Source organism: Eptatretus burgeri, chromosome 9 (assembly GCF_056783735.1).
Source record: "Eptatretus burgeri isolate ZD-2024b chromosome 9, Ebu_testis_v1, whole genome shotgun sequence".
Lineage (NCBI taxonomy): Eukaryota > Metazoa > Chordata > Myxini > Myxiniformes > Myxinidae > Eptatretus > Eptatretus burgeri.
Window position 1 is genome coordinate 88,476,129 of NC_140969.1, and position 15,009 is coordinate 88,491,137.

General features: G+C 43.9%; 1 long non-coding RNA gene across 4 annotated transcripts; it reads right to left on the reverse strand.

The window, feature by feature from the left end:
* Positions 1-11,249: 11,249 nt before the first annotated feature.
* On the reverse strand, positions 11,250-14,769 carry LOC147020570 (uncharacterized). 4 transcript variants are annotated; one of them, XR_015061879.1, is made up of 4 exons: positions 12,978-14,769; positions 12,488-12,556; positions 12,043-12,382; positions 11,250-11,779 (listed from the first exon to the last, which is right to left on the reverse strand). It is a non-coding gene; the product is annotated as an uncharacterized LOC147020570 (long non-coding RNA). The 4 variants fall into 4 exon arrangements; XR_015061878.1 differs by having other exon boundaries at positions 12,043-12,385; XR_015061877.1 differs by having other exon boundaries at positions 12,043-12,556.
* Positions 14,770-15,009: the final 240 nt, after the last annotated feature.

The following is a 15,009-nucleotide window of genomic DNA, read 5'->3' on the forward strand; positions in this document are numbered from 1 at the left end:
TTCGGGTAGCATGTTTCCAATGTGTGACACATGCTGATGAACAGGCCATAAATCAAATGGAAACACACTCATTTTCTGATATGAGCACTCGCTGCCATTGTTGATTGAACTTGAATAATGGAAATCTTTTCTCCTTCAGGAATGGGACATGGTAATCATGTGTAAGAAAAATTATTCAAATTTTCCTTAAAAAAAAAACGGGGGAGTGTGGGGGAAAAATTTTTATGAATGTATTTTAAATTGTAACAAATGGAGTTTCAGAAATGTGACTTTTATGCTGCAAATTGAATTGGCTGTCATTTCTGGCCAAAAGACTTTTGCCCTAAATGATAAGAAATGTGTTGTTCTGGAGCAGAGTGACCGAGCTGATAAATGAACCTTTGCTTAGAAAATGTACAAAGTGGCTTTTTGTCTAGAGGACACGTCTACAGTTTGGGTGAATATCCCCCAACCTCTCTCTCATGGAAGTATAAATATTTTGAAAGGCACATTGTTCTCAGTACGAGCACGTGAGGAAGTATAGTTTCTCAGTGGCTCGTACTCCTTGGAACTGACCAAGTACCAAGTTAGAAAAAAAACTCTCTGATGTAATGTAGAAGTGAATTGAATCGGGTTGGTCTAACTGTTAACTAAAATAAGCATAAATGAAATAGAACCAAATAATATTGCAATCAAATGGGGATTCTTAAGTTCATTGTACAAGGGTGAGAAGTGTATGGTGTATAATTAGGAAATAAATTGTTTCACAAGGAAGGACTTGTGTGGACATCAGTTTTATCAGTGTCGATAGGGTTTTTGTAGGATTTTATAATCAAATCGGACAAACGTTAAACTCTGTCTGAAGTCAAATAGGATTCCACAATCGGCCAGTTAGAATCCTTTAGGAGGACAACGATCACAACAAGGTGGGTTAAAAAATCCACATCACCCTCCCTACCCTCTGCCCCTCCCTCCATTCTGTGCCCCTCCCTCCTCTCCCTCTTCCTCCCTCCTCTCCCTCTCCCTCCTCCTCTCTCTCTCCCCCTTCCTCCCTCCTCTATCCCTCCCTCTTTCTCTCTTACCCTGTATATTCCCATCAGTGAAGTGATGTGTTGTATTTCCTCATTCCTCATGAATGCCTTCTGCTTCTCCTTAATAGCATTCCTGATCTCACTGCTCAACCACCCTGGTCTCTTTCTGCCTCTAGTTTTACACCTCATTGGAATGTACTTACTCTTCACTCGACACATTTGTTCCTTTAAGGTTTCCCATTTCTCTGATGCTAATTGTCCTGTTATCAGTCTCCCAATCTACATCACCCGATTCTCTCCTCATACCCTCAAGGTTTGCCTTCCGGAAATCTAATAGCCTTCCTCTACTATCCTGAACTCTAACTCTTCAAAGAATCCTTGCACACACAATGTTATGGTCAATTGATCCAAAATGTTCCCCTACCTCCAATTCCTTCAACATATTTTGATCGTTACTTAACACTGACTTAAAGAATAATCGTGACTGAAATTTGTTGCTTAAAACTAACATCGTTTTTGAACGAACATCGTTCTCACACTCTCACTATGTCTATCTGAAAGGACCGTTTCGAACACCCCCCCCCCCATCCACTTTCTCAACAATCCTCTGGAAGAAGTCCTTTCTTTCAATCTTCTGGGTCTCACTATCTGCCATGATCTTTCCTGGGAAAGCCACATTTCAAACGTCGCCTCCAAAGCCAGTCGCCGACTGGGAATCCTCCGTCGTGCAAAGTCCTTCCTCGGCTCACCTGTGCTCCTGACCACTTACAAAGCTTTCATCCACAGCCTGATGGAGTACTGCTCTCCCCTCTGGGCTGGTGCTCCTGCCTCCCACCTTTCTCGGCTTCATGCTGTGGAAACCAAGGCGTTTCGGATCATTGGCATCTCTCGCAATGAGGCTGAGTCTTTGGGCCTCTCACTCTCTCACCGCAGGTTGGTCGGTGGTCTTTCTGTCTTCTACTGTCTCCTCTCCAGCCTCGCCTCCACCACCCTTGCTCTCTCTGTGATTTGTCCCCACCACATTTCCACAGGGCGCTCAAGGTCCGCCAACAACTCCCTTCTGGTAAAACTACCAAAATCACGAATTACTGCTCACCTTCACTCTTTCCTTCCTCTTTTTTTCCCGCCTTTGGAATAAATTCTCTCACTCTATTCATTCCAATTCTTCCCTCCTGGCCTTCAAAACAACTGTTCACCACCACCTATTATCATCCCACATCCAAATCTTCAATGTTTTCGACCCCAGTTAATCCACGCCAATCCCACCTCCTTCAAAGTCCCTGCTTTCCTTCCTGAAAGTCCCTGTAATGTCCATCTTGTATTCCCCATGTTCCCTGCCCAATCCCTCTCCTTTCCACAGATCTCCTGTCTCTGTTCCCCACTGTTTTGTCCCTCCCACTCCCTCCCCTCTTGTCTCATGCCCCCTTGCTGTGCGTTGTGTGTTCGCTCTCACACGAGCCTTGACAAGGTATACAAGGAAGGTGATTTGTATTATACAGTGTTCAAATATATGATTAAATTTGAATAAAGGTTCAAATGCAAATAAATAAATCAATAAATAATTGGGGTTTTACCACCATTGTACCAGTGTCTCTGACAGCATTCTAACACATTTCATGAGTTGTTTGTGGCTGTTGTTTATATCCTTCATAATGGCCTTAAAAACAGAAAGTTTCCTCTGGAATGATTTTTCAATGTTGTTTGACTGTCAGGCAGGAAAAAAAAACAATCTCACTCCTCTCTGCACATGTACGATTGGGACAAATTCAGAGACAAAGTACAGTGAAACTAGACTTGTCTTTATATTCGTGTTCCAATTTGTGTTCAAAATTATAACGTGCAATTTAAATAAGTTCTTCCTTTGTCATAAACTGATAAGACAGACAGACAGACAGACAGACAGACAGACAGACAGACAGAGACATGCACCAATTGATTAACCCCGCTTTTCGCTTTGCGTGCATGGAGTAATATTGACATCTCAGGGAAGTCATTATCACGCAGAATGGTTTTGCTGTGTTCAATTTCCGCAGTGAGGTCGCACGGTGAGCAGGTGGCCAAGGCTCTATCCACAAGGTCTGTGATGAGAGCAATCTTATAATGTGTGTGAGACTCAATGAGTCCCACCGTGTATACTGCCCAGTGAAGGTAATCTTGTGACATATGGTAGTCAATAATAATCTGATTTCTCAACTAGTATGTCGAGAAAAGGGAGTGCTTTCAATTGCTCCATCTCAAAGGTGAATTCGAGCGCAAGCTGGAATGTGTCAGGATATGCCAGGATGTCCATGTACGCATCAGCAGAATATAATTTTTTTTAATCTAACAAATGTATCTCATACACTTATTGAAAATACACACCAAGTTATGACATTAGTGGTTAAATCATAGAAGGCGCACTTCTCGTGCAAACAGACAAATGTGAGCGAGCACCTGATCAATTGGGCATACTATTGCAATGCCATCCAATTGAGCTTGTATGGTGTCATTAACAACTTGGGCACTCAGGAGAGCACACGGATCTGGATTCAGACCTGAACTAAAATTTCATCGGCGTGTTCTTGTCACCGAACCAACTCATCCACCCAGTTTCGTCCGAATAAGTCCATAACTTTTTGAGATATCGTGTTGTATATCATTTTATCCCCATCACTCAATGGTGAAGAATCACTAAAAAAAATTCTGATCTCACACACACACACACACACACACACACACACACACACACACACACACACACATACACACACACACACACACACACACACACACACACACACACACACGCACACACACACGCACACACACACGCACACATACACGCACACACACACGCACACACACACGCACACACACACACACACACACACACACACACACACACACACACACACACACACACACACACACACACACACACACACACACAAGCATTTAAAGGCCATTTTCCCCGCTAAAGCGGGGTTTAGCCTTGCGGGCCCCATGACAATCTTCTCCACTTTACCCTGTTTTCTGCATCTCCCCTTCTTAATCCCCTTGCCCACATTTCCTCTTCCACCACATTTCGCCAAGTTTTTCTCGGTCTTCCCCATCCTCTACTTCCGGCTGCACTCATTTCCAACACTCCTCTCACCCAGTCACTTTCATCTTTCCTCAACACATGACCCAACCATCTCAACCTGTTTCTCTTCACAACCTCTCTCTTCCTCTTATGTGGCGACTTCAATTGTCATCACGCCAGTTGGCTCGGTGTGGGTACCTCTCTCACCTGCCATGGGACATCAGCAAAAGCTTTCTGTGACTCATTGGGACTGACTCAATCGGTCAACTTCCCGACTCGGATCTCAACCAATGGTACTCCATCTCTTCTGGATCTGATTTTGACAAATTTCCCTGACAATATCTGCTGCTCTTCCTTCGCTCCAATCGGTTCTTCTGACCACGTCCTTATTAAAGTGGACATCTCTCTGGCTGTTATCAGAGAACCACCTCACCGCCGTCGAATCTGGCATTTCACTCAAGCCGACTGGTAGGGTCTCCGAGCAGCCATCAAACTTACAGACTGGTCTCCTATCACTTCTTTCTCAAACATCAACTCATCCTGGGAATTCTTTCAAAGAAACTTGCTCTCCCTCATGCACAGATTTATTCCCTCTCGTGTTCAGTTGTCCTACCCTTCCTCCCGCCCTTGGTTTACTGAAGCTTGTGGCGAGGCAGTTGTCCTGAAACAACTTGCCTTTGCCTCATGGAAAGCAAACCCAACTGAGGGCAATCTCAGTTCTTTCCACAAAGCTCGGAACAAGTGTGTATCTACCCTCAGGAGAGCCAGAAAACAACATCTTTCTCATCTCAAGTCTGAACTCTCAAACCTCTCTCCCTCCTCAAAATCCTGGTGGCGTTTAATCAAATCTGTTTCTGGTGTATGTTCCCCCTCCATCCCCTCCCTTACCTCAAATGGCCGCACTGCTGATTCCACACGTGATAAAGCTGAATGTCTAAACTCGGTGTTTGCAGCTAAATCTTCTGTCCCAAACCCATCACTATCTCCACCCACTTTACCCAGTCGCACCCAACTGTCCCTGGACTCTGTATCCTTTTCTCCTGACAAGGTGGAGAGCTTGCTTTCAAACCTCGAGTCAGATTCTGCAACCGGTCCAGACGGCATCAGCCCACGTGTCCTCAAAGCCTGCTCTTCTGCTCTTGCTCACCCTCTCTCTGTTCTATTCACCCTCTCATTTTCCCAAGGTCATCTGCCATCTGCTTGTAAATCTGCTCACATCACTGCCCTGCATAAAAAAGGTGCAAAAACAGATCCCTGTAACTACAGACCAATCAGCCTTCTCCCAATCATCAGCAAGGTTATGGAATCCATCATCGCTTCAGACATGAAATCCTTCCTCTTCTCCAATGGCTTGATTTCCAATCATCAATTTGGTTTCAGACCAGGTCACTCTACCCTGGATATGCTGCTACTGCTCTCCCATCAATGGATGGAGGTCCTCAATGCCAGACAGGAAATCCGAGCCGTATCCCTAGACATATCACGTGCTTTTGACACAGTCTGGCACCCTGCCCGACTCACCAAACTCTCTTCCCATGGTATTCAAGGCCATCTCCACTCATGGCTCGCAGACTTCCTCTCCTGTCGCAGTCAACGTGTGGCCCTAAATGGAGTTCTTTCATCCCCTCTTCCTGTGCAGGCTGGAGTTCCTCAAGGTAGCGTTCTGGGCCCTGTTCTTTTTCTGGTTTTCATCAATGATCTCTCGGACTCTTTGGAAAATCCTCTATTTCTCTTTGCCGATGACTCCACCCTCTGCCGTACTATCTGTCATCCCTCAGACCGGCAAGCAGCAGCTTCTTCGCTCACTGCAGATCTGGATAAAATCACAAACTGGTCCAACACGTAGAACATGTCTTTCAATCCAGACAAATCTCACACTCTCACTATGTCTCTTCGCAAGGACCGTTTACAAAACCCACCCATCCACTTTCTCAACAATCCTCTGGAAGAAGTCTTTTCTTTCAAGCTTCTGGGTCTCACTATCTGCCATGACCTTTCCTGGGAAAGTCACATTTCCAACCTTGCCTCAAAAGCCAGTCGCCGACTGGGAATCCTCCGTCGTGCAAAGTCCTTCCCGGCCCTCTTGAGCTCCTGACCACTTACAAAGCTTTTGTCCGTAGCCTGATGGAGTACTGCTCTCCCCTCTGGGCTGGTGCTCCTGCCTCCCACCTTTCTCGACTTCACGCTGTCGAAACCAGGGCTTTTAAGATCATTGGCATCTCCCGCAATGAAGCTGAGTCTTTGGGCCTCTCACTCAATCACCGCAGGTTGGTCGGTGGTCTTTCTGTCTTCTACCGACTCCTCTCCAGCCTTGCCCCCCCTGCTCTCTCTGCGATTTGTCCCAACCACATTTCCACAGGGCGCTCAAGGTCCGCGAACAACCCCCTTCTGGTAAAACTACCAAAATCACGAATCACTGCTCATCTTCACTCTTTCATTCCTCTTTTTTCCCGCCTTTGGAATAAACTTCCTCACTCTATTCTTTCCCATTCTTCCCTCCAGGCTTTCAAAACAGCTGTTCACCACCACCTCTTATCTTCCCCCATCCAAATCCTCGATCTTTTCTACCCCCGATAATCCACCCAAGCCCACTTCCTTCAATTCTCCTGCTTTCCTTCCTGAAAGTCCCTGTAATGTCCATCTTCTCTTCGCCATGTTCCCCGTCCCATCCCCATCCCTCTCCCTTCCACAGTTCACCGAATGTGTCTGTTCCCCAATGTTTTGTCCCTTCCACTCCCGCCCCTCTTGTCTCATGCCTCCTTACTGTGAGTTGTGTGTTAGCTCTCATACGATCCTCGACCAAGGTATACAAAAAAAAAAAAAAAAAACCTCCATCACAGACTCTATTCCCATCATCTTCCGCAAGTCATCATTTGTCTTCCTCTCTCTCAACGATACTCCACACATCCACCGAACCATTCGCATTTCCACCCTTTCCAGCCTTTGTTGCTGCTCCATGTTCAGTACCCATGTCTCACTCCCATAAATCATCGTACTCCTCACACATGTAGCATACACCTTTCCCTTCAGCTTCAACGACACTCCCCTCTTTGTCAGCACGCCACTCAGTTCCCGAAACTTCTTCCATGCACATCTCACTCTAGCAACCGTCGAAGAGTCTGATCCACCTTCTCCATTCAGCATGTCTCCGAGATAGCAAAATGTTTTCACCCCTTCCAGCTTCACACCATCTCCAAGATCCAACTCAACAATTCCTTCATCTGCTGCTCCCTCGATGCACACCTTACACTTGAATGTAGCTGCCACACTGGTTAATGACCCTCTCACCCCACTACATTTTCGATGAACCCATTCAGCACACATTGTACACTGAATGGAGTTCACGCCGACACCCTTCCTGCACACAGCACACGGCCACTTACCAGTCCTTTCCACCTCACCACATGCTTTACCACTTGCCATCACCTTCGTCTTTCCGATATTCACCTTCAAACCTTTTGCCTCCATACATTCCTTCCACTTGTTCATTCTCTCCTTCAGTCCATCCATACTCTCTGCAATCAACACCAGATCGTCTGCATACAGCAGCTCCCACGGTAAACCCTCCTTTACCCTCCGAGCCAGCACCTCCATCACAACTACAAATAGAAGTGGACTTAGTACCGACCCCTGGTGCACTCCTTCCCTCACCTCAAACTCATCACTGTTCCCATCCTTCGTCCTTACAGCTGTGCGTGCTCTCTCATACATGGCCATCACTACTCTGATCAACCATTCCTCCACTCCTAACTTCCTCAATGCCCATGCCATTACTTCACGTGGGACCCTATCAAATGCTTTCTCCAGATCAACAAACCCAAAAAACAACTTCTTCCTCTTCTCCATGTACTTCTTCTGCAACTGCCTTACAATAAAAATTGCATCTGTCGTTCCTCTTCCTGGCATAAATCCAAACTGCATTACGTCAATCTTTACCTTCTTCCTTATCCTCTTCTCCAACACCCTATCCAATACCTTCATTCCATGCTCCAATAACTTTATTGCTCTATCGGAGCCACAGTCCAGAGGGTCACCTTTCCCCTTGTACAGAGGGACGAGGGTACTCAGTTCCCAATCCAGATCTTCACCAAAATTCGGGAAATCCCAAATTTTTTTTGAATCTGTCCGCAACTTTTTAAGATATCTTGTTCACAAGTAGACAGACAGAGGTGAAAATATAACCCCCATCCATCTTCGGTGGCAGAGGTAATAAACTCAACTGTGCACGTTGCTGTGTTCACGAGTTCCACATAGACCGACTCGGAAATCGACGGAGGTTCGAGATTGCTGTGTTATAGCGATGCTGCATAAATACGGATGGCTTCTTTGTGTATCTTGAATATAAAGTTGTATTGTCTGTCTGTCTGTCTATCAATAGAATCGGCCCCACCAGTAGTTACCCAATCATATTTCAGACCGTTGGAATCCTCTTGGCAAATGGAGATGGAAGAAAACATTTTCAAACCAACAAGGGAGGGGGTTCAGTGTGGGAGGAAGACCCCAATTCTCTCAAAGTAAATGTGTATCCTTTTGGACCACCCAGTGGTAGGCAGTATATTACAAATCATCACATCGCAGAACTCCAAATTACTTCTGCACAAAGTGCTGGTCTGTCTGCTGGTAATATATAAAGCAGCTCATTCCACTGACATGATTTGTGACAGTCAAGTTACAGGTCGTTTACAACCAGTTCGCACGTGAAAACCAAAGCAAGATCCATCCATTGGGACCATACTCTGGAAAGAGCATCATGGCTGCCAAAGCAGTCTCCTGGGCTATTGGGCACAATCCTGGACAGGTCACCACTCTGACAAAGGATACTCAAATGGCTCAATCATCCCAGCAAGCTCGTACTCATTTTGCCAACCTCACAATGATGACAAGCTGAGTCAATCCCACGTGGTATTAATTCAACAGCCAAGCAGAATTTGAACTCAGGACCCGAGGATCCCAAACCTGCCACATTAAGCCAACAGCAGGCATCAAACCAAGATGCTTTCCCAAAAAATTGTGATTTTGCGTTCGGACAGCATTGGCTCAACAATTGAGGATGTGCAGAAAACAGTTGCACTGACTGGTTTCAGATTGTGACCCGAGAACGCAGTGTGGCATGTTGAAACGTACCAATCATAATTTATCTATCTATAATTCCAGCAATCTCTGTGTGTCTGTCTGTGTGTGACCGCTGTTTCTCGACAACCACTGTTCCAATCTAACTGAAACTTGCCAGGTATATTGCTGGTGACCTGACTATGTGCCTTTTCAAGGTATGATATTAATTGGACAAGTGGTTCCCAAGTTATTGCCATTTATTTAACAAACCAATGACAGGACACGTTGCTGCGTAGGCGTGGCGACCCATCGCCGCCTTCTGGCTTGTCTCTCTGTTTGTCTGTCTGTTTATTGCCGAGAGGTCACAATTTTAAACGATCTTCACGAAACTTCACCACATGGTCGAGTTTGTCATCAGGAAGAAGCCTTTTGTTTTTGAGGTCAAAAGGTCAACACAGGCCAAAGGTCAACAACTTCGGCGAGAGTTCTAAAATCCTCAATTTTCATTCGATTGACTTGAAATTTTAAGAGGATTTATATTTCAGGTCACTGAATCTCCCGAACTTACCTCAGGAGTTTTAAGGTGCAACTCACTTTGTCTACGAACAGGGCAAACATGATGACCAAGGAACTTTCCAAAGAAATCAGACAGAAAGTGGTGGAGAAGCACTGTTCAGGAGAGGGTTATAAGAAGATTTCAAAGTCACGCATTATCCCTTTGAGGACGGTGAAATCGATCATTAAGAAGTGAAAGACATATCATACTACCCAGACCCTACCCACATCAGGTCGCCCATCCAAACTCAGCAGTCGGGAGAGCAGGAACCTTGCTTGGGATGTCACTGTAAATCCAACAATGACTTTGAACGATCGGCAAGGATCTTTGTCTGAGATGGGGGTCAGTGTTCATCAATTAACAATATCCCGTTCCCTTCACAAAGATGGCCTTGATGAACAGGTGACAAGAAATGAGCCATGATTGAAAAAGATGCATCTTAAACCTCTTATGGAGTTTGTGAAAAAGCATCTTAATGATCAGGCATGTGGATAAAGGTTTTATCGTCAGACGAGACAAAAATTGAACTTTTTGGTCTAAATTCAAAACAGTAAATCTTTGCGCAAGACTAGCACTTCACATCACACAGTTAACACCATCCTTACTGCCCAGCCTGGTTGTGGCAGCATCATGCTCTGGGGTTGCTTTTAATCTTCAGGGATTGGCAAGCTTGTCAGGATAGAAGGAACAATGGATGGTGCAAAGTACAGGAGAATCCTTGATGAAAACCTGCTTGAGTCAGCCATGAATCTGAAACTGGGTAGGAGATTCATATTTCAGCAGGATAATGATCCGAAGCACGAAGGTAAAGCCACACTGGAGTGGTTGAATAAGAAAAAAATAAATGTTCTTGAGTGGCCCAGGCAAAGTCCTGACTTGAACCCAATTGAACATTAATGGCGAGACTTGAAGATTGCAGCCCATCAAGGATCCCCATCAAACTTGGAAGAACTAAAACAATTTTCACTTGAAGAATGGCCAAATATGTCACAATCTCACTGTACAAAGCTGGTAGAGACCAACCCAAAAACACTCATAGCAGTCATTGCTGTAAAAGTTGCTTCCACCAAGTGCTGACCAAAGGGGTTGAACACTTTTTCAACCAGTGAATTTTGATTTGTACATGTTTTTTGCAGGTATTCCTGACATGTAACCTCCTTCAGCTGTAACAGTATTGAGTGTGATCCTTTCAGTTATGAATAAAAAAGTTCATTTGGAAAAATTGTTTCTGCATAATTTGTAATTCTTCTCAATGTGTAAATATTGGTTGGGGGTAAATACTTTTGCAAACCTCTGTCGATATGTTTTAAAGGAGAAGAGATTTTAGCTTCATATTATTCACAGGAATGACAAAAGACAAAATTCACAATAAAATAACAGAAGGAAACCCAACCCTCACCTTACATTGAAACCCAAACCCGAACACACCAAACCCAAAGCCAACCCTGACCTTCACACCCCAAACCCAAACCCAACCCTATACACACACCCCAAACCCAACTCGAATCCCAAGATGATTTATCATTTTCACACTTATTTATAAAAAAACAACTAAAAGAATCATTATTTTTTAAACAGTTTATTACTTTTTTTTCTTTTTTTTGGCAGTTCAATAACAGTACAAGGTCAATCCAGTCTTTCAACTCAACAAAGTTTTCTGTTTTTTTTTCTTCAAGTTCTGTTTTGAGAATGAAGTTTAAGTTATTTCAAGTTTGAAGAAGTGGAAAGGAGGAGATATATTGTAAATTTGTCTCAAGAAATCTCAGGTCTTCCCAGCACTTTCTTGATATTGCTGAAAAAGAACAAATAAATAAATACATTACATGTCTAATATCGAATTAAATACTACGTAATTTCATTAATTATGAATCACCTGAACTTACCACTCATCAAGCACTATCCAACCACGAACGACAAGGATAGGTCGGTTGAGAACTTCAAAGGTCTCCAAGACAGAAACCACTTTTTGAGTCTCCAAGGTAGGTCTCATATTTTGAGCCATCAAGGCAAAACTCTTTTCCTGATTTTCCAGAATTTTTTGGGTCATCAAGGCAGAACTCGTTTTGTGGGTCATCAAGGTGGAACTCGTTTTGTGGGTCTCTGCACACGTATCAGCAAAAGGAAGTGAAAACCACTCAATATCACCGCCATCATCATCTTCATCATCATCATGGCTTCTGACCCAATCCTGGAAACACTACTCTCTCCATTGCTTTCTGCATCTCAGTTCAATTTTCCTCTTCTTTTGCCTTCAATTTCACATCTTGATTTTCTTCACCACAAAGACCCACTGGGTTTTGATTGAAGTTTTTCAAACAATTTTAAGACAGTAAAAGTTTATAATTGAAAAAAGCTGGACTTACTACTCGTTGGTAAATGCGACGTTTCGGCGAGAATCCACTCGCCTTGGTCACGCCAGATGATGAAGTGAGGAAGAACTGAAGAAGCTGGAAAATTGTCACGTGACATCCGACCTGCTTCGATTGAACGAACAACATTCTTCGATTTCATTAATTAATTTGATTGCATCGATTTAATTTCCAACCTTCATCGATTTAATTAATTTTAATGATTATCCAGTTGTACACACCCTGAACTTGTATACAGTTCCAAAAACACTCATGGCAGACTTTCACCAATTGGATGATCTGTTTGGTGCTTGTCTGGCTGAGAGTGCAGCAAAACATTCGTTTGTTCCCAACTCTTCTGAGACACAGACAGAATGGGACACGATTGGGGTGAAGAACATGTAGTTTATACAAAGTTTGAAATCATTTTTAATGTAAAGCAAGAATCTTGGCAACTTACATTCCAACCGGTGGGATGGTTTCATTCGAGTGGGTGGAGGAGAGTTAATGAGCACCTCTTCTGAGGGGCCTTTGGAAAAAAACAATAAAAATATAAAACATTAAACACACTGATATCTTCATCAGTTTGATAACTTGTTCAAGAAAGGGCACAGAAGGGAATGCACTGATGGAACAGGTAACGACGAAAAGATGAAGGATCCAATCGAGGGGAGTTAAACTTGTGATTTATCCTGCGTGGCGATGACCATGTCAATCACTAACCTTCACACCAAAATATTAATTACAATTATCTTCACAATTAAGAACATTCTTCTTCAAAGAAGGAAGTATTAACAGCAATGTCTATAAAAGAACAAGTGGCAAAACTTATTTCAGCTTCACAAAACGATCTTGGGGTTTGCTGTGTTCACCCCCAGTGTGTTCACCCCCAGTGTGTTCACCCCCAGTGTGTTCACCCCAACTGCTGCAAAGTATTGAAGAGTGCTTACCTGTTGAAGGTCCTGCATGTGGTACGACCCCTCAACACCGTGCTGTTTCTGTTGTTGCTGTTGCAGCTTCTCAGTAACATGTTGTTTCTGTTGCTGTTGCAGCCTGTGATCACAATGAGGGTTCTGCTTTTCCTGCAGCCCCTCAACACCGTGCTGCTTCTGTTGTTGCTGTTGCTCATTTCGACCCTGTTGACCCTTAAGACCTTGAGACCCCGTATGACCTTTTAAACTCCCGTCGATCATTTGACCCCTCAGACATTTATACCCACAGATCCTTTAGACCTGTTGAGACCCCATAGACAAATTTTGATCGCTTTTTTTTTCGAGCCCATACGACCTTAACACCCTTTGAACTGTTTTGACCCCTTTAGAACCCTTTAAACACACACCACACAAACATCAAAAGTCTTTTTACAACACAGACTACTCTTTTAAGCAGGTGATGTGCAAACTCTACCCACCCGGAGGTTGGGTAAACTAGTACCTTATCTAATCTAGTAATCGGAGGCCAGTAACCTTATCTAATCGAAAACGACTTGGAAAAACTATCACTAAAATGAAATCAATCTCCTGGAAGTTAGGCAACACAAAATAGAGCCTCTCCTCCTTCTCTCTTGCGAACCTGGTATTCCTTGTCCTCAATGAGAATCGTTATTGGAACAATCACATTCGTCTTCTCCATCCTCACAATCACATCCGTCATCATCATCATCACAATCACATTCGTCGTCTCCAACCTCACAATCACATTCATTGTCTCCATCGTCACAATCACATTCGTTGTCTCCATCCTCACTATCATATTCGTTGTCTCCACTGTCACAGTCATATTCGTCATCGTCGTCATCATCATCTCCACATCCTTATCCTCCCCATCAGCCTCATCTTCTCCATCCACATTCTTGTCCTTTCTGTGAACACACAAGAATCACCAGAACTTCGTTTGAGAGAACATTTCTCTGCATCGTGAAAATGTATCAGAGTACCACCAGGTCCATCGGGATCAGAGTTTGCTGTTCTTAATTGGAAGATCAATCATAAAATGAAGACTTGTGAAGAGCTTTACCGGAGCCGTTTGTTCCTCCATAAATATATCGCCCAAAGCAAGTTGATGATAAATATCACCATGGAGATGATCCCGACAGCATTTTCAAACCTCCCCCATAGCGACACGAGGTCTCCAACGTCCATTGGGCCGAAAAGAGAACCTTCCCCAAAGATCTGTGGACACGGATGTAATAAGTTTAATAAATTAATGTTATTTCAATGAAAACAGGAATCAATATCCATCATAATGATCCTTAAATGGGATCGTTTCAAAGTGAGGTTGAAACCTGACGTTCTGACCACAGGCCCAGCAAACGGATCGAACGATGTAACTTGGTTTCCTTGAAACAAGATTTAAGAGTACATTTGTTCACACCGTAATCAAACTGTTATTATTTATTTAATATCACAATCTGCTCCCTTCCGAAAACTTCCTTTTCATACCCACCAATGGGATCTTTAACCCTTTACCCTCTATCCATCAGCGATGGTGCTTCTCTCCGTTTCCCATTTACCTGATAAGACTTCCTTATTGCACACACTCCAGGACGCACTTGCAGGTGTACCGGAAACATATTTTCTTGAAATTCTTTGAAAAAACTCAAGAGCATAACAAGGTACGACCACATCGTAGCAGCGAATGCGGCAGAATGGTCTAAATCAGGGGGTCGGGAACGTGTGGCTCGCGAGCCAGGTGTGGCTCTTTTGATGATTGCATCTGGCTCGCAGAAAAAATTGGAGTTTGAAACTTGGAAAGCCCAATATTTCTCGCAGAAGCTTTACCTATAGTTTGAATGGTGTCGTGCTTCATTGACGTGCAGGGCTGAACTTGGCAGAAGGAGAGAAGAAAAAAAAAACCTCCGAATTGTCTGAAGCGGTTTTTATTTCGTCCAGTCATGCTGCCGACGCGACTCGTGATTTCGGTTCCTCCAATGACGTGCCGCCGCCGAGACACGTCACGGAATTCATCTCGACCAATCACGCG